Here is a 19910-nt window from a genome sequence, read left to right on the forward strand (position 1 = left end):
CAGAGCTTTTCTTTCATGTGTGACAGATGCTTTCAGAATCCATTTGAGGGAATCTGCATAATTGATACACAACACCAGTGACCCAGCCTGAATGACTTGAAGTCTTTATTTTCATCTCGGGTGGTTCAGAAGCAGCCAGTGGAATTTGCAAGGCTCCATTAAGATGTTCAGGTCTTCAGGCTCTCTAGCAATGGGGACCATGTGAATACCTGAGGACAAATAGCCTAGGTTTCATTAGCAAGATAAAATCCGCAGGGTGAAACATGGGAAATCAAATGCGATGAGGAAGTGATTGTGAGCTGGTTATGCATAGTGTCAGCCACAGCAGGCTGAAGAATAATAAAAGGAGGGAAAATGATGAAGCTCTAAACTGCAACAATTGCCCCACAAGCCTTGACTGCTGTAAGACATTTCCTTCTCTCTGGCAGTCCTAGCAAGGGTTAGCAAGCTTTTTAATAAAAAGCCAACATGGAAATTTTTTTGACAACGTACACAGTCCAAAGTGTTGTTTCTGTCAGTAGCATGTAGTATTACCAATCCCTCTTCAGATTTTCATCTTCATCCAGGCATAAAGGCTTATCCCAAAATGAGAACTCAGGTGGGTTAGTTTCCTGTCATTAGTTTCTGTTCAGAAAGTATTTGAATTGCCCAGGCTGTGAGCTCAGTGATTCTGGTTGAGGCTTTTGGAGGGGCTATAAGTTTCCCAAGGATGATATATAGATAAACACTAGAGGTTTCATTTTAAAGGCATTTTACTGATCATTACTTTGCTCATTAATGGTCCTCTCTCTCATTCTCTGATTTTTCTCATTGCCTAAATCCCATGGATCACTACAGTGTCCATGCCTTTCCAGAGTATGTGGGATTGCAGCCCTTATGGGCTGGTGGTGTTCTGCTCAGGGTCCACAGCAGGGCCTGGCCTTCCGGAGGGTCCCCGTAATAAAGACTTCAGCAGTATTCAGGAGGGACTGAGTGTTCTGAAAATAATACATCCAGAGTCATACAATACTCATTTCCAGTAAGGTGGTGAGGGTCGTATTACCACATTTATCCCACGTTCAACTCCCTGAGTCACCACAAATCATTGGATGAGTTCCTTATCCTCTCTGCATCACCGTGCTCCATTTAAATTGAGGATAAAATGTAGTATTTCTTCACCTGCCAGAATCACTGGCTTTGCACTCATGACTTTATGTTCTAAAATAGTGTTCAATATAAGCACTCAGTTTCTCCCACCTTCCTGTGCAGTTCCTGGTGTCTCTGCATGAATGGCTCATGCCGGGCACCCTTGAGAAATGGGCTGTGAGACCACTTGGGTTGGATCCAGTATGGCAGGTCCCAAGTTCTTGAATGTGTTGCGGCAGCAGAGCAATCATACCTGTTCTCTGTCAAGTATTAGCATGGTAAGCAGTACCAGTCTGGAAGACAATATTTGTTCCCTTTCCCACTCTAGTTTCAATAAGGTTTCTAAACATAGTCATAGATATTCTTCTGTTCCAGCTTCCTCCGTAATTACAGAGCAAAGAAGCATGTCTTACAGAGAGACTGCACTTTAGGGGGAAAAAAAAAGCTTGGTGAAGTATGGAAATCACATTAAAAATGATCATATCGGTAACCATGAATAAATTGTCAGCACCATTCAGCCTAGCACTATAATCACTATAAAGCATTTTAAGACACATTTATGTTTAGTGCCTGGTAAGAGTGAGAAGCTTATAAATTAGCTCTGATAGATGCACTAGTAAATGCCTCTTTAATAAGTGCCCTGGCTATGCAGGGCTCTGCATTATTTGCAAACTCCATACATGGTGTATAGCTGCTTCAGCAAGCCAGATAGGTTTTGTACAAGTGAATCCAACAAGAAACAGTTACAAATCAGATACCAGAAACAAACCAACAAGGGAAATGCGAAGCCTGAGCTCTGAGTTTCAGATCCTCACCTTTCTCTTCCCATTGGTGAAGAGACTCAAGCCCTTCTTCTGCACAATTGGGCAAGGTGCGTTAAACTCCTACAAACTTGTGCAGCTTTGGGACAGGTTCCTCCAGACATTCAGAAACCTCCAGGGCCCATATCCAGTGGGATGACGCACTCCAGGAATTTGCCAGTGCCCCTTTGGGTAATGAATTTGCCTTTGCCTGAAGGAGCAGAGCAGTGCTACGCTATCTATAGGTTACTAGAGAATCAGCTTTATTGCTTGGTAAGGGAACACAGATTTGCAATAATAGGGCCAAGTTACAAAGCAAAAAATCAACAAAGCATGTTATCAATTAATACCAAATAAGAAAGATCCTCTTTAACTTCTGCAGTCTTTCAGTTGCTTATGAGGAGGCTAATTAGCTATTTGAACCTAGTCCAGTGTTAATGTGTCCTGGAGAATTCTTGAAGGAATGTCTTTCCTACTCTTGTTTGAAGTTGGGTCTGTGCTACCCAGACCACAAGATGATTTGCTCTTTTCTATAAACCAAATGGAAAGATCTGTCTTTGTTTTCTTGCCCATTCACGATTCTTGTATTTGGAAAGTTAGGACATCATATGGCTATGAAGATGTTTGGGTCCTTTTGTCTCCTCCTCTAACATTTTGATTAATACACCTATTTCTAGTCTTTTACCAGATTACATATTGGCTTCATCTTTGTGCCTTTTCTTGTTCATTACTGGAGCCTTAAGACATAGTAGCAAGATTTATAAATCATGTATCACAACAGTTTGTAATTCTACCTGCATTTTAACAGGACAAGTGAAATTTACTACTAGCAATCTGTAGAGTTCAAAAACACTATTGAAACATGAAGGAATTAAAAAATGGAGGTGACACCTCTCATTATTTTCACAAGATCACAATTAGAATCACCATCGTGTGTAGTATATAGGAAAATGTGTTACTTTGGCTAGGAAACACTAAACATGTATAATGCATTGTTCAAATCTACTGCAATATCAGTCTAGGTCCTTGTATTAACAACAACAAAAAAAAAATCACTGTGATTAAATGGAATTAGTGGATGATACAGTACTTAATACAGAGGTAGTAATATGACTTCCCTCATTAGTGCAGGACTGCTATAGCTTCTTAATTGATTTTAATCAGCATTTAATTAGAAAATGTGAATCCCATGTGGGTAATTCATATTTTACACTATTCCAAGGTAGACGACTATTTATTTTCTACAAGTGGCATCCCAATTTCAGGTTAGGAAAAATATGAAATCTTGTCTTTGATTCGTGACCTTTGGGGGTCTCGTGTATAGAGATTGTACATCATAGACTTGGACTGTTTATCAGCACTAAGCCTCTAAAGGTCACCATCACCTGTCTCAGTAAAGAATCCCTTTTTCTATCTCAGCTTTTACTCTGGAGTGGAGTTTCCTAGTGCTGAAGTACCTCACAGACCGTTGTACTTATACAGCATGTATCCAAGTATTTCTTGGGGAAATAATCCAACGACTCTGTGTTCAGAATTTGTGGTAAGATGCAGACAAAAATTTTATCATTCATGAAAGACTGAGAATACCTGTGAGTCCATATATTGAAAGTGTGGTCGTGGTGAAAGGTACTCAAATGAAACACCATATTGTTTCAGCTCCAGAAAGGATTACTTGAAATAGAGAGGGAGAGTATCCTACTCTTTGAATGAATAACACAAAGAAATCCTATGCTAGCATGATATGAAAGTTTTATTGCATTCTGGATTTTCAATTGTGCTGTATTAAACCTTATTAATATTTGGTTTTTGTAGGGCAGTCAAAAATCATTGGTAATGATGAATTTTTCATTTACACTAGTGCCAAATGATCAGCCTTAGGGCTCCAAGGTCAGTCAATCATTCCACTCTGGTGGAACATTTCTGCCTTTAAGGCAAATGAAACTTTTTTCTCTCTATCTCAAGTGCAGATAACTTATGGGACAAACTCACTAATAGCTCATCCTGCATGCCACGGCTGTTGCCCTATGATCCATCAACATACCTAAAATGAAAAGTGATTTCCCTGGAGACAAGGGGGAGAGCTGCTCATAGCTTTTTTGTGTACCTGAATGGAGATTCTCTAATAAGCAGCTGGAACAAGCAAAGTCTCTCTATCCAGCCATGCTGTGGCTTGCTAAGAAGTAAAAAAACCCCTGAGAGTCTGATCCAAACCTGAGTGTAGTTTCATGGAGATCTTGATTCCAATGGGCTTCAGAACAGCAATTTCATTGAGTCAAATAAAGTCAACTGGACTGTGAAGTCAGCTATTCAGATGAAAAGTTAGTAGCCAGCCTTTCTTGCCTCTACCCCAAGCTCAGATGGCTGGCCACATCTTACTATAGGTGGGTTTTAGCACTTCATTGTGGCTTTCATCTAAAAGCATTCAGAATAGTCATCATTCCCACCACTGGAACAACATGAGCTCACACTAAAGCAAAATAGCATTTAAACAAAGTGACCTCCAAAAACATTAATCCTAACAGTCCAATTTGTAATGGAAACCTACAGGATTATTGCCTGAATTGTGGTTTTGCTGCAATCTTGATGTATGGTGTAGATTTCTTACAATCATTTGCCTCGGTACAGCAAAGGAGAAGGCAGTCGTGGCTGGCCTTAAACTCTTTGCTTACAACATCACTTCCAAACAAAAGCATCTGACCCTTTGGTTTCTAGTTTTGTTTGGCACAGAAGTGTAACTACAGGGATTTTTTAGTGACATTCACTCATTTCATCTTTCTTTCAATATTGCTGTTCTGAGATTGGTCATGTATTGAAACTTGAGTAATTATATCTGTCTGCAAGGTATATTTAGCCTTACAACACAATATTCCTTTCCTTGCTCTGTGTCATTTTTTATTGCTTGTGTTCTAAGCCTTTGAATTTAGCTCAGACTTTAAAGCTGAAAGCTGTTGATTTCTGAAAGCTAAAAATGAACAAACAAAAACTCCTCCAAAGCTCACTAAATCAACACAGTTTTTTGAAAACAAGCATCAACAAAAAAGTTGCCGGAGACCTGCTTCTTTCTGCTTCATATTCTTACTTTGTGCTGTGTGCCAGTCCTGCTTTCCCTTTTAATTTCTTGTTCAATAGTACATCTTTGTTTCTTCTTTTCCACCTGCTATTGTACTTTTCATCTGCCTTCTGTCTTTGCTGAAGTCTCGTATACCTCCATGAAGTTTCTCTTCCAAGGCACCTTCCATCCTGAAGGTAGTATTTTTTGAGAGAACATTTTCCAGTAAAAGTATCAGCAGACCAGGTTCTTGTACGCCCTGTAACCCTGTAATGGTGGAAATCGGACATCCTACAGAGTGAGCAGGATCTACCAGCAGCTGTATTCTTTTTCAACTAGCATTTTACTTTTGTACAACCCACTTAAGCTGGCAGGAATAATTCAAGTATAAGGCACAACATGAAGTGTAGTTGGATCTCGGGCTGTTTTAGTGAGGGAAATACTGTAAATCCACTCCAACTGGTTGGTTGTTTTGGACTTTCACAGAGAGAGCATGACACGCTTTGTTTACATCTCTGTGATGCTTTGATGAGCTGAGGTGCCCAAATCTGAGTTAAATGTAATCTGCAGTTGGCAGTTGTTGGTGTCTGGATAGGCAATCTTCATTTTGTATCTGTATTAATGGTTGTGTGTGGACATCATTAGGCATTTGAAAGGTGCTTTAGTACTAGTCTAATTATGCTTTTACTCGGGGTAATGGTAAAACTAGAGTTGACCTCACTGGAAAGAAGTTTGACAAATGCCAAGTGGCTTTGAAAATCCCACTTAAGTGTTCTACAGTTGTCATGCTATTCTGGAGCCTTAATGAATACGGATGTTAAGAGCACTACTTAACGGCCGTTTTCAGGTACCTCCTGCAGTGATGGCTGCTGCTTTTGCCAAAGGCAAGTTGAAGAGTGAGCATTATACAGGAATTGCACTAAATGACCTACCTCTGTTCATGCCTAGATTCTACTTAACACGAGACATTTAAGATTTACTTTTAAAAGTGCTTATAAATGTAGTTTTGTGGTATGCACGTCTAAGGCGAAGTCAGAATGCACATCAGTAGCATGTTGTTCTGCATCAAACAAGCATGAGAAGCATATGGGAAGCTGAATAAAGTCTGCTCTTGTGACAAACTTGTAAAGTGGTTGTTCTCCACTTTTCTTAAAAAATTGGAATCTCTTACTAGGCCAAAGTGGAAAAATGCATTATGTTTGTATGCAATAAAATGTGTTTGTCTTTGAAAAATCTATTTATAGGCATTGTCAATGGCAGCCGCTCAGCCCACTGTCTAACTGCTACCTGCCAATTTTCTCTTTATGCTTCTATTAACTGGCGCTTTGGGATTCACAGTTTATTCTAATTCATTCTTAACAATAGTAAGACAAAGTCTCTTGTGTCAGTACTTGTGAGTTACACTGAAGCACTTGAGTCAGACTTCTTATGGAGAGGGAATTTTTTCTTTTTCTTTTTTTTTCATACTGAGGGATGATTTTTGCAGTGGTATGTTCTGACTGTTAGGATCAAGACTGGTTTCAGAACAGAATGTGTCAGTAAAAATGAAGTTCTGCAATCTGCTTTGTTTTAAAGGACTTTGACCCTCTCCATTTATGAATAATTTCTTGGTCTCAGGGATATTCCTTTAGTCTTTTTAGGTAAGGGCTAAATAAAGGTTACTGCCACTTTTACTGAGGCAAACCTGTGTATTTCTGAGATGACTATTTGTGATTCTGTTGAAGTTAGTGCTATCTCAGAGATGTTGTTTAGCAGGGTTAGAGAAAAGCTTGCTTTTGTAATGCATATTTTTAAGCAGTTAGTTGCCACTTCTCCATTCATTCTCTCTCAAACTGTGTATACCCACACTGACTTGGCTTTAGAGACACCACTGGGAAGACTCTGAGCAAGGTCAGTACACTTAGGGCAGGCATAACAAGTTCATGTAGGTCAGGAAAAACATTATTTGTAAAATACCATTTTCTGTATGTGTCTCAGGAGCTAGTGCTGATGCCTGTTCTGTGTGTGTGATGGGATAGAGATGAGTGTGTATACATGGCTGCACTTCCTCCACACAGACAGCAAGTCAAAGGAAGATGTATTTAGTGAGAGGCATCCTCCTTAAAATTAAAAACTCTAAAAAGAGCTAAAACTTTGAGTAAGGCGGGAGAAACAATCCTTTATTGTCCCACTGAGGTTGAAGAATGAAAGAAATGAAGGCTCAGTATGAATGAGTTCATAACAAGATCTAGCACCTTGCCATATTCTTAGAGCTGTTCGAGCATGTTGAAGGAGAAAATGTAGTCTCGGGTCATATCATGGTATTACTAGGTGCAATATGCATTAGCATCCAAGGGAATTGTGCTGTTTCTGCCAGGATTGAATTGGATATTTCATGGGTTTTTTTTTCACTGCTCAGATGTGCAGATAAATGCAATAGCAGAAGACTGTCAGAGAATTTACAGTAAAATTATCAATGAATATCAAGACTACAAAACTTCTGCTGTTCTGATCATATTACCCTGGAGGAGCCAGGAAAGCTATAAAAGAAAACAAATGTCTACTATAGCAAAATGACTGCTCTAATTTCTACTTTCATCTAGTGATAGATATTTTAAAATTGCTGTATATTCATTCCTAAGGTGTAGAAAAACACCACTTCAGTTAACCCTGAAAGAAGAGAAAGAACCACAGGTGAAAACACAGTGGACTCAGAGAAATTAAATTGACGTTCTGAAAAATAAACACAGATCAGGGAATCCTCTCACTGATGGGTGCCCCAGAAAGCACAGATGCATAAAATGCTCAAATATTCCTTTATCCCCTCCCCCCTTTTTTAACTTGAATTTTGTAAATTCTGAGTATGAGACTATTTTTCTCCCATCTCTGTACTGAGGGTACTTGTAGAAGTGCAATAAAAATACAGAAAGGAAATGGAGAGTCTACTCCTCAGGTGACCTAATTTATGGCTTTATATCCCAGGTCTCACCAGAATGTCCAAGGATAAAATCAACGAGCTCACAATAAGTAATGATGAGAAAGGGTGGCAGGGAGACCTGAAATCTTTTTATTAGACCAAGTAATATAGCTGTGGGGAAAAGGAAAAGATCTGGAGTAAATAAGACCTTCTACAAATTCTTCACAAGTACATGTTTCGGACTATTGGAAGATGCATGTCTTTCTGACAAGACCATGTTTGTTGTTACCATGCGAACCTTCCTAATTACTATTAATGTATGCACAGCAGCTTTGGAGGACTTATTTTTTCATGTTCTAAGATTCAGGGCCTTGAATAGACCTGACTTCCAGAAGATGGGTACCTGATAATTTTGGAGAACATATGCTAAACTTTGATTGACACAATTTGGAGTGGGTTTGTCAGAGTTGATGGAATCAGGTAAGTGTAGTGGGGCTGGTTGAGGACCTGGCCAATACACAAATACAGGGGAGAAATAAGGGAAAGGTACAAGTGTGAGTTAAGAAGATATTGTGAAGATTAGTGGTTACATAATTTAAAGAAACAATTATCTGAGAGGAGGGAGAAGAGAAGGTGATGTGTTCCTTTCAACAAGAAAGAAAACTCCAACACTGAAAAAACAAATGGCAAGGTCATTGGATTGACAATGAATAATAGACCAGCTACGAAAGGCAATTGTGTGCTTCCTTTCTTAAGAAAGCCATTTCTTCTGGCAACCAACCATCCCAACCAGAGACTGGAGTCTTATTATAGTAGGAAATGAGTTGTTCTGCTGACTTCACACGTGTAGTGAAATGGCTGCAGAACTTCTACAACAAAGTTCTTTTAAAACAAGTAGCAAATTGCATATGAGATTCATTAATATCGTTAATATCTTATGTTAATAGTGTAAGAAAACATCAGGTTTGTGACCACCTGAGGAACCTGAATGTATATAAGTCTATGGGACCTGACAAGATGCATCCCAGAGTCCTGAGGGAATTGGCTGATGTAGTTCCCAAGCCACTCTCCGTGATATTTGAAAAGTCATGGCAGTCAGGTGAAGTCCCTGGTGGCTGCAAAAAAGGAAACATTGCACCCATTTTTAAAAAGGAGGACCCTGGGAACTACTGACCTGTCAGCCTCATCTGTGTACCAGGGAAGATCATGGAACAGATCCTCCTAGAAGCTATGCTAAGGCACATGGAGGACAGGGAGGTGATCTGAGACAGCCAGCAAGGCTTCACCAAGGGCAAGTCCCACCTGAACAACCTAATGGGTTTCTATGATGGAGTGACTACATCAGTGGACAAGGGAAGAGCTATGGATGTTGTCTATATGGACTTCTGTAAACCCTTTGACACAGTCCCCCATAACATCCTTTTCTCTAAATTGGAGAGAGATGGATTTGATGGGTGGAGCATTAAGTGGATGAGGAATTGGTTGGATGGTTGCATCCAGAGGGTAGTGGTCAACGGCTCAATTTCCAGATGGAGACCAGTGACAAGTGGTGTCCCTCAGGGGTCCGTACTGGGACCACTGCTGTTTAACCTCTTCATCAATGACATAGACAGTGGGATCGAGTGCACCCTCAGCAAGTTTGCAGATGACACCAAGCTGAGTGGTGCGGTTGACACGCCTGAGGGAGGAGATGCCATCCAGAGGGACCTTGACAGGCTTGAGAGGTGGGCCTGTGTGAACCTCATGAGGTTCAACAAGGCCAAGTGCAAGGTCCTGCACCTGGGTCGGGGCAACCCCCAACACCAATACAGGCTGGGGAATGAAGGGATTGGAGCAGCCCTGTGGAGAAGGACCTGGGGGCACTGGTGGATGAAAAGCTGGACATGAGCCAACAGTGTGTGCTTGCAGCTCAGAAGGCTGAACCGTATCCTGGGCTGCATCAAAAGAAGCGTGGCCAGCAGGTTGAGGGGGGTGATTCTGCCTCTCTACTCTGCTCTGGTGAGACCTCACCTGGAGTACTGCGTCCAGCTCTGGAGCCCTCAGCATAGGAAAGACATGGACCTGTTGGAGCGGGTCCAGAGGAGGGCCACAAAAATGATCAGAGGGATAGAACACCTCTCCTATGAGGAAAGGCTGAGAGAGTTGGGGTTGTTCAGCCTGGAGAAGAGAATGCTCTGGGGAGACCTTATAGCAGCCTTTCAGTACTTAAAGGGGGCTTATAAGAAAGATGGGGACAAACTTTTTAGCAGGGCCTGTTGCAATAGCACAAGGGGTAATGGTTTTAAACTAACAGAGGGTGGATTTAGACTAGATGTAAGGAAGAAATTCTTCACGATGAGGGTAGTGAGGCATGGGAACAGGTTGCCCAGAGAGGTGGTAGATGCCCCATCCCTGGAAACATTCAAGGCCTGGTTGGATGGCGCTCTGAGCAACCTGGTCTAGTTGAAGATGTCCCTGCTCATTGCAGGGGGTTGGACTAGGTGACCTTTAAAGGTCCCTCCCAACCCAGACCATTCTATGATTCTGTGAATATGCCTCACAGCATTCAGTTATGTTAATACTGGCAGAATGCACACAACATATGCAGTTTAGGTACAGATTTAAATGTATTAAATTTGACTCTCAAATTAGATTGATTATGTTGATGTTAGACAAATACTATCTGAAAGAACACAAATACAGTAGTTATCAAAATAAAGTACCAACCAGAAAGACTGACGTAGCATGCCCAGTCTTGGCTGATTGATGTACTGAAATTTATCAGGATACCCTGTGCTGGTTTCTGATTTGGATGAAGTGATTGCACTGTGTGATGGCAGCAAAAGTCCCAAAGAACTGATTGCAAAGATTAGTAAAAGGCTCTGTATTATTAAACTACTGTCATTCTTCCTTCTTTTTCCACAAACACGAAGGAAATATATTTTGAGATATAATAAGAAACAACACTTAAAACTTCTGGTTTCTTTTGCTGGGAAGTTACAGGATATGCCATAACTCTCAGCGTACCAGGTGAATGCAAGGCAATCCACATGGTAACACAGAATGCATGCTGAGAGAACTAACAATAGACCATTCACTAAAAAAAGCACCAGTAATTAATACTAGAGTTACACAGGGTTATAGGCTAGTTAGAGGCCTGGTGTAAATGAGTATAGCTCTAATGGTACCCTAATTTACACCCACGTTATATGGCATTTAAAGCCATTTACAGTATAAGCATTAGTTTTTATAATTTGTCCTGTCAGAGGAGACGTTCTCTTCTATTTTGCAATGTGTGAGTGCTGGTTTCAGTATTTGCCAAGAGAATAACAGTCAGGTCAGCTTTTCTGGTTGGAAGCTGTTGTTCTGTTGAAAGTAATTGCAGTTTTCATGATAAAATGTTGTAGGTATTATATTAAATGTATTCCTATACTCTTGTATTGAGCAATGGTGTAGTTAAGGATATACCAGGGATTTTTCCACTGTAAAAACTAACTACCTATTCTGAAGACTTTAATATAGCTGTAAAAGCTGATTATATGTTGGAGTGTGAGTGTAAAGATCTTGGAGAAAGAGCTCTTTAGCACACATAAAAGATAACTCTATATAATGGCTTATAAACATCTTCCCTCAAAACCTGACAATATTGAAGGGAGATGATGAAGAGCTACTCAAAAATCCATTTAACTGATAAGCTGAATGCTTCTAATAACTGAATTTCAGGCATCACAGTGAAATAAGTGAAAATACAGTCTGAAGCGAGAGTCTCATCTCTAGGAAACTGTGCCCTTTTGGGACAGTTTCTACACAAAGTGTGTTTTTTAGAGCTTATTTAATATTGATGATGTGAGCCCTTTGTGTACCCACAATTGGCACCTGCTGCCTGTCTCTCAGTGCCAGGTGCTATAGGTGTAGGAGCTGTGTAGCAGAGACTCCTGGGCAGCAGATCCCATCAGTCACTGAGAGATTGTTTGTCAAAATGGCACAAGTCGATTTAATTTCTGGATAGAAGCTGCACATGCTGCCTGTTGGACAAGTGTGTGACCTAACAGACTGTGATGCTGAGGGTCTGTCTATGCCTGCAGCGAGATCAGATCTAAGCTTGCTGTGCCGGATCAAATGTCAGAGGCTCCTGTGCTGGTGGCTGGGTGCGAGCAAGCTCACGCCTGGACATGGGTGTTGGTTAGACACTGTCATAGAGGTAATAAGATCTGCTGGGAGAATGAGCTGAGCCATTCCCACACAGCCCAAGGGCAATGCAGTTAAACCAAGGCTGAGGAGCCACCAGAGAACTTGACCATGAGTTTCTTTCCTGCCTTGAGCTTTCACTATCTCAGGGATCTCTGTGTTGCACCCCATCTCATGCAGGAAAGATGTCCTGCAGACTATACACCAGGGTTGCTCTCATGCTCTCATCTCTTTGCAGTCATCTCTGATTTTCTTCTAGTATATCCACTGGCCATTAAACATGTCAGTTCATGAAACTTGGAGGATATGAGCAAAACTTGGTACAAGATGCTTATGGAAATATAAACTAAAACTTTGTTATTTGGGAGTGTAAACATCCTGCAGTGAAATACACAGAAGAGACGTTGTAGCTTACACCATACAACAATTACAGTTGACTGTTTTTCCAATACAAGAAGCATCACACAGGATAGTCCTGTCTGGACCTTGCTATGAAAGAAAACCATTACTTGAACCCTAGAATTGAAGCTAGTAGGTAGATGCTAGAGCTCATGAGCAAACAAATACATGGCAGTCTCAACCAGAAATGATGGTCAGAAGGGCTATCTTTCTTCCAAATAAAGAAAATTAAGAGGACAGCACTCAAATGCGGAAAAAAACTAAATAGAACCTGGAAGTTGTATAAGAAGAGCCTTTTAGACAGCTACAGGGAAGGAAGATTACAATTTCAGATTCAAGGTTTTCTTGGTTCAGCAGTGAAGACAGCAATTAGAGATAAGTGTGTGTAGATGAGAATTCAGTGTATTTAGCCTATCAAAAAGAGGAGAGGGGAGAGTTTTTTAATGGATAGTGTCTTCATGGTGGGGGGGAAGCCATCTAGTAAAAATTTCTTTAAACCAGCAAATAAAGACATAATGAAAACCTATTGCTGGAAGCTAATGGTAGACAAATTTAAATTAGGAATTAAGCATGTGTTTTTAGCAAGTGGGAACAGTTCACCCATGAGAAACATTGCTAAGGACATTGGTGTTTGTGTCTTCAGATCAAGAGTTTCTTAAGGATATGCTGCATTCAGTGGCAAAATTTTGGATGTAAAACAGACCTAACTGGTGATTGCTAGACCCAATACAAGGCAAAAGCTACAAGTGGGTAGAAGGCGTGGAAACCACTAAGTGCAAAATGAAATTAATTGCATCCTTAGAATGGCCACGGGGAGCGTGGGGGTGTGTGTAACCCCATGAGCCAGGGGTTACAGCTTCCCCCACGAGCCATGAAGGACCTTCCTTCTAACCACACCAGTGGGAAACTGGAGTGAGTTTCTCTGGACTGGAAGTTGCTCTTTGCCTATCACACAGCAACCTCATTGCTCTTTGCCTATCACACAGCAACCTTGTTGCTCTGCAGGGTATCCTTTAGAGGATTTTTGGCAGTAGTTTATTCAGTAACTACAATTTCCTGCTTACTAATTTGGTTTCAGAACACGAACAAAAACACCAAACAGAGGGTACAGATGGGAACAGCAGCTGAACAGGGCAGGGTGAAGCTCAAGTGAGTGACAGTTCCTAAGCAAAATGCTCTACATTTCTTAAACCCTTGGATATTTGCTATTCTAACACAGCCTGTCTGGAAATAACACCACCTGGGACAAGTGCTCCTTGTAGCAGTTGGTTATGTTGCAGAGAAGGAGCATTTTTACACTCAAGGCCAGCGTGAGCACCCTGCTTGCACGGTGCAGCGCAGCCCGGTCGCCTGTGGCTCTTTCCATAAACAGCTGATTGGTATGGTTGGAGTTCAGTGATGTTCTGTATGAGTCCAGAGTCCCTGTAACCTGCAAGATCAGAGCCCAAGTTTACATGTGCCATAACTGGGCTTTGTTTTCAAAATAAGGGGCTCTGCTTGGCCACAAGGCTGAGTTCTGTGCTCACCTAAGTTAGAAACTGCCTGTTACTCCCAACTCCTACATAAGCTGCTTCTTGCTTCTGCTTCTTTAAGGGCTGGCCCATAGGGCTTAATTTGCATATATGGTTGAAATAATTATGTATGTAAATTAGATATGCTCCTTTAACTTCATTGCATATCTGACTACCCCATTAAAGAGATTTAGGGGCACTTCTGGTCAGTGAAGGTGATTTAAACTAAATTGTTTCACATCATTTGAGTACACTTTGTCTGTTTTAGCTGGGTCTTGACCAGCAGAAACATCTTAAACCATTCCAGGTTTGTTCTCACCTCATGTCTGATGGCTCCCTTAAGGCCATTATATTTATATATACGTATATATCCATATCTATATATAAATTAATTTTTAATCTAGGTTCACTTAGATAAAAAATTTCATATATTTAGAAGAGAAGGAAAGAACAAGTTTCTTTCTTGTGAGGAGAACTGAGTCTTCCTTGAAGACTGAGCACTTTGATAATTTTCTGTAGCAGTTATTTTCAACACCAGATTTTGGCAGAACATTATTGAATTAGGGCCTGAGGGTACAAATTCCATTTCAGGAGTGTGTTGGAAGAAGCAGTCTGCCAACACAAAGACAGAGACGGTATCTGATGCATGAGAACTTGGGAACAGAAGGGGTAAGGTCAGGAGAAGGGGGGCATCATGGTGTTCATGACTGGAGACAGAGCAGCAAACAGAAAGCCTTGGCCAAAGTCCCCTTTGAAGTCTGTGGCAGAGCCAGGCTGGGGCCAATGCAGCCTCAGTACGGATGAGGGATGCTGCAGGCAGTGATGCACTTATCTCACCTGCTGGGAAAGCATGCTCTGTACAGGCTGAGGGTAAGATGGATTTTTCTGATCCTAGCCCAATATTTCAACAAAGTCCTTTTGTGTCCCTGCATGTTTGGTTTTGTTTTGTTTTTTTTTTTAATATTACTTTATTTTATCCTAGTTCTGGGATTTTAACATTGGCAGTAAGTGCAAATGAGCATCTTCTTCCATGCAGTTGAAGACCACCCAATCAAAAACAGTACCAGAGAAGATGGTGTTATGTACATGCTTAACTTAATCCACCACTAAACTTCAGCTGCGTCCATTGCACCTTTTCTGTTTGCTTTTAATCACTCTGTCACTTATCATTTGAAGCTGACAGCATTTTATTTAATTGAGAGCATCCACTTAATTAATTCTTGGTTTCTACAGTGCATATCTCTGATGGTGTAAAAATAAGTTACAAATAGCATCATTGTTAGCGAGTGTAATAACAACATACTATTTGCATTAATATCAGTAATAAGCATGTACTCTATGAGTTAAAACCTTTCACACTGGAAAATCATCTTGCTTATTTCTTTTCATTACTCTGGTTCTGATGGGGGTGCATTTAGGACAAAGCAGGTATCAAAGATCTTTGTGGTGCTTTTGCCATGCTCGCAGATAGAAAGGCATCACCTACTTTTACTTTTGCAAAGCTGTTTAGTGATTGCCACTACCGTATTTTGTATGAAAGCATAGCAGCAACAACAGAGAGAACTTTTTTGTCATTCTGACTAGGCCTGCACAGCGAGTGGTAAAGTTTCTGCTGCACTAACAGTCTGGGTTGAGATAAAGTCTAGGGCAGTCCCAAAGAAGAATAAACACTAATCTGTGCTTCTGGGTTAGAGCTCTGCTGATAGTAACTCAGTAACTCGTGGCACAGGGAGAGGGAGCCACGGGCTGCGCATGGCAGAGGACAGCCCAGCAGCGCTGGCCCCACTGCCCTCAGCCCCTCTGCAGTGCCTGGGTACCCAGGGCCTCCATTCCCCTCCCTGCTCTGCTCCATCCCCCTCTTATTCCCTTCCCAGGGCAGGAGTGGCCCAACTCCTCGTGCCCAGAGCAGCAAAGTTAAACCTTATGAAAAACCTGGAGCAAACTCCGGAAATGGTAAATATCCACTTGGTTGGAATTGCCTATAAATCCCAGGGGCAATGGCACCCTGCAGCACAGTGAACAAACCTTATGCACAAGCCATTAGAAAGGGAAGAAGGGGACAGAACAACTGATAGTTTTGAGTAACTGAAGTACTTTTTGAAAAAGAACGTTTTTTCAAAGTAAATTAAATATGAAACTTACTGTGTCGATACAGAGGCAGTAGGAAAATAAGATAGCGGTGTACACTGGTTTCTCTTTAAACCAGTGTAAGCATCTTGCTTTAAGGACATGCATTGTGGGGAACTGCAAATTCAGGTCTTAGCCATGTGGTCCAGTTCTTTGGGCCCTATGACTGTTGACTCAAGTAAGCCTGCTGGTTTGGACTGCAGGAGTTGGATTTCTGCTGAGCAAAATGTGGAGGAGAATGAACAAGTACTAACCTTTTTCTCAGAGGTCAGAGCACAATCAAAATGCCCTTCCACAGAAAGTAACAGAATGAGATTAATTTTACATGTTACAGCTATGATTGTCCAAGTGTTATGGGGAAAGCAGGATAAATTCAGGCAGACAAGGTTTCATTAATTGAGGGAATTTCCAGGCTAATTTACAGGTGTTCAGGGACCTGACCTATTTCAATTTGAATAATAGCTGATGACAGAGTTCGATATGCACAAACCTTCTGTTTAAACAGTGGGTGAATTGTTTTGGGTTGGGGCTTCTTAATTAGTATTCCACAAATATGGCATCGTTTTGCTAAGCCAAGCTAGCACTTATTTCCTTGTGAGATTTAAACTTAAAAGAAAATCAGTGTATTTAACTTTGCTCTATGTAAAAGATTAAAAAGAAAAAGAACACAAAACACAAAACTTGTGCTATATCTGGATGTTGATTTAAGTTTTAATCTGAATTAAAGGAAAAAAACATAAAAACTTGCAGATACTCTTTAGACACCTCCTTTGACAATTAAACTCTAATTTTGAGTTGCATTTGTTTCATGGACAACTATTTTGGCCTTTAACTTTATCTAAAGTGGATGCTAATTAATGCTAAATTACAGTTCCTAAGGTGCTACATATTATAGCCACCTGAATACCAACAGTCAGCTGCCATTCATTGTATTTGTAAGAGGGAAACAATGAAAGAGACGATGACATGAAGCCAGGGAAGAAGCTTTCCCATCAGCTCTGGTCTTCTAGTTATTCATTGTAACTTGAAGTTACTTGCTAAGTTTTAAAATTTCAGCTATAATTTTTAATTGTAGGGTTTTTAGCCTATTTAGAAGGAAATAATCTCAAGCCCTCTGGGAAAACAGTTAATATTTAATATCATTGTACCCTGACATCAGAATTTCGTGAGTAGGTAACCAAGAAATATGTTTAGCTCACAACTTCCTCGAAGCACAGTGCAGTGTGGAATACACGCCTCTAATAGTGAGTTAATTCAGCTGTTTTCAATGTCACTTTTCAGTTAATACAAAATATTATGCTTGCCTAAGGTAACAGTGGCACTGAGCAGTTACCTCCTGGTAACTGTTGTTTGCATTTCATTATAATCTTGAGTTCCCAACAAAGATAGTTCTTGTGGTCCTGCATGCTGTGCAAATACTTAGAAGAGGAAAGACCCCGTCTCTGAGATGTTTGCAGTCTCCTAGATGTAATCAAAAGGCAATCCACTGACCTCACAGATCTCCATAATAAGCTTTAAGTAGAGGGAGGTGCTTTAAAGTTGTAGTCTCTCATTTAAAACCAGGCTTAACCTTTAGTATGGTATTGCCTGGCAGAGCCATCTATCCATTAATCATTTAGATTCCTGCTGACTGTTTTCCATCCATTTCCATCTCCCTGCTCTGGCTTCTCCTGGCTATAGGGGGAATACAGTACCTCTCACTGACCCAAAATCTTGGCATAAATCTTCCTCAGAGTATAGGATTCAGCATATACCAACTTTTAGAAGTAAACTTGTACTAATGGCAATCTTACTCCTAACAGTCAGAGTAGTAGTAAAATTGCTATATAGACAGCCCCAAAGGTTACCATCAGATTAATGACAGATATCCTCTATGTGAAACAATGCAAAATCATTCCTGAGAATAACTTCTGTTCCTTGTACTTTAATTTAAGAAATTGTTAAGCATAAACAGCTCTGGTGAACAGTGTTTCTTCATCTCCTGGCAAAACATGCACATTCATGCCCAGTTCTCATATATTGCATCACAGACAGCATATATGACTATGACTGAGCAATACAATTTCTGTGATGCTAACTAGATCCCACGGTTCTTCCCAAGATACATAATCTTGGCATTTGTGAAATATTAAGTTTGTAAAGAATAGTGACTTCTTTTTGTTCGAGAAATAGAGCTGAGCTCTCCCATGTCATTTTTATTAGTGAAGTGTTCATTCTCATAAAGGCTAATAATCTTATTTAGTTCCTTGTCTACACTGTGAAGTACATTTGCAGCTTCTTTAATCTTTTCAGGATAAACAAGCCAGCCAGAGGCTAAATAATTACTGACAGCTGTTAGGTACTGGTTCTCCTACTAGATGTGTTAATCAAATTTTGTAACTGTTTAGAAACTTCAGCAGTAGCAGAACAAGGTAGTTTGGTCTTTTTTTTTCACCGGATTTATCCAGAACTATGTATTCTGCACATTTCTTTCTACACAGTTTCCCAGAAATAAAATCTTGATCCTTCTCTTTGTTACACAATCGTAGAAAAGACTGGGTTGGAAGGGACCTCATCTGCTCCAACCTTCTATGGAAAGCAGGGCCTACATTAGGGACATTAGCTATCAGCTTTCCTTCTGACTGCAGGTACGCACAGAGAATGTGGAGGGAGTGATCACCATGCAAAATAAGGGTGGACTGCACAGTTAAGCAAGTTCAATACACCATGACAACAGCAACTAATGTATCCACAATATTTATGCATACTTGGTGAGTCCAATTGCAGCATGCTGCCATTCATTTTGGCTAGCAGAGGCGCCAATAGCTTCACAAGCTGACACAAAATCTCTGTTCTCTGTAGTGGTTATTGCCAAATTAACACCCAGATGAAAGAGTTTTAGAAACTGGACATTCGTCTTGGGAGCTTGGGCTTAAACTTTTAGCCCTAGAGCTTGCAGTATTATCTCTTTGCATTGGTCTCCACATCCACGTATGCTGGTTTTGAAAGTGAGTGCAGACATGGCTAAGAAGAGACTTCTGAATGCACACATATATGCACACCTATGTGTGCAACTTGGTGTGGTTAACAGTCAAACTTCTCATAGCTGATCCTCATTACTGTAGCCTTCTCGGCAGCACCCCCAGTCATCCTGCTCACCCCAAAACTACTGCTGTTGCCTTCTGTGTTTCTTTTGTCTCGCTGCCTATCCATCCTTACCCCCACCAGTGCTCTTGGGCTGCTGCTGCCCCTCAATCCCCACATCATCCCCAAACTTGCCTCTGGTCCCACAGCACTGGAGTGGAACCCAGAGTGGCTCCATCTGCAAAAGGAGTGGGAATGACATATCCCTTTATTCATGTAGCAGCTCCTAGAACAGTAGGCATAAAATCAGATTTTGGATTTAGGACACAGCAGAGATTAATAATAGTATGGGTTCTGGCCAGAAAAATGTACTCTAGGCAGACGTGGTGCTCTAATGGGTTTAGTAGAAGCATGCTGTGCATATGGAGGTACATCACCGGGCCAAGTCCCTTGTGCTGTAACTGCTGCTTTCAAAAGCTAATGAGACAAAAATGCTAATTTCATGACCCATCTTCTAGAGTCCTCACAGAGTTCCCTCTCCCTTGGGATTTGGGAGTGAATTGAGATTTAAGGTCAGACTGCTGTGGAAGTGTTATGTGTTGGGCTGCAGTAGGGAAGAACAAAGACAGTGCTTACAGCAGGCAGCTACTATTTATATGCAGTGACAAAAATAGGTCCTCTCCGCATTTGTCCATGTGTCCTGAGGCAGGTAGGGCAGAAGGAGCCTGGGGCCCGAGTTTCTGTAGTCAGATTCCTCTGCACTGAGGGAGCTG

This window comes from Pelecanus crispus, chromosome 9, assembly GCF_030463565.1.
Source record: "Pelecanus crispus isolate bPelCri1 chromosome 9, bPelCri1.pri, whole genome shotgun sequence".
Taxonomy (NCBI): Eukaryota; Metazoa; Chordata; class Aves; order Pelecaniformes; family Pelecanidae; genus Pelecanus; species Pelecanus crispus.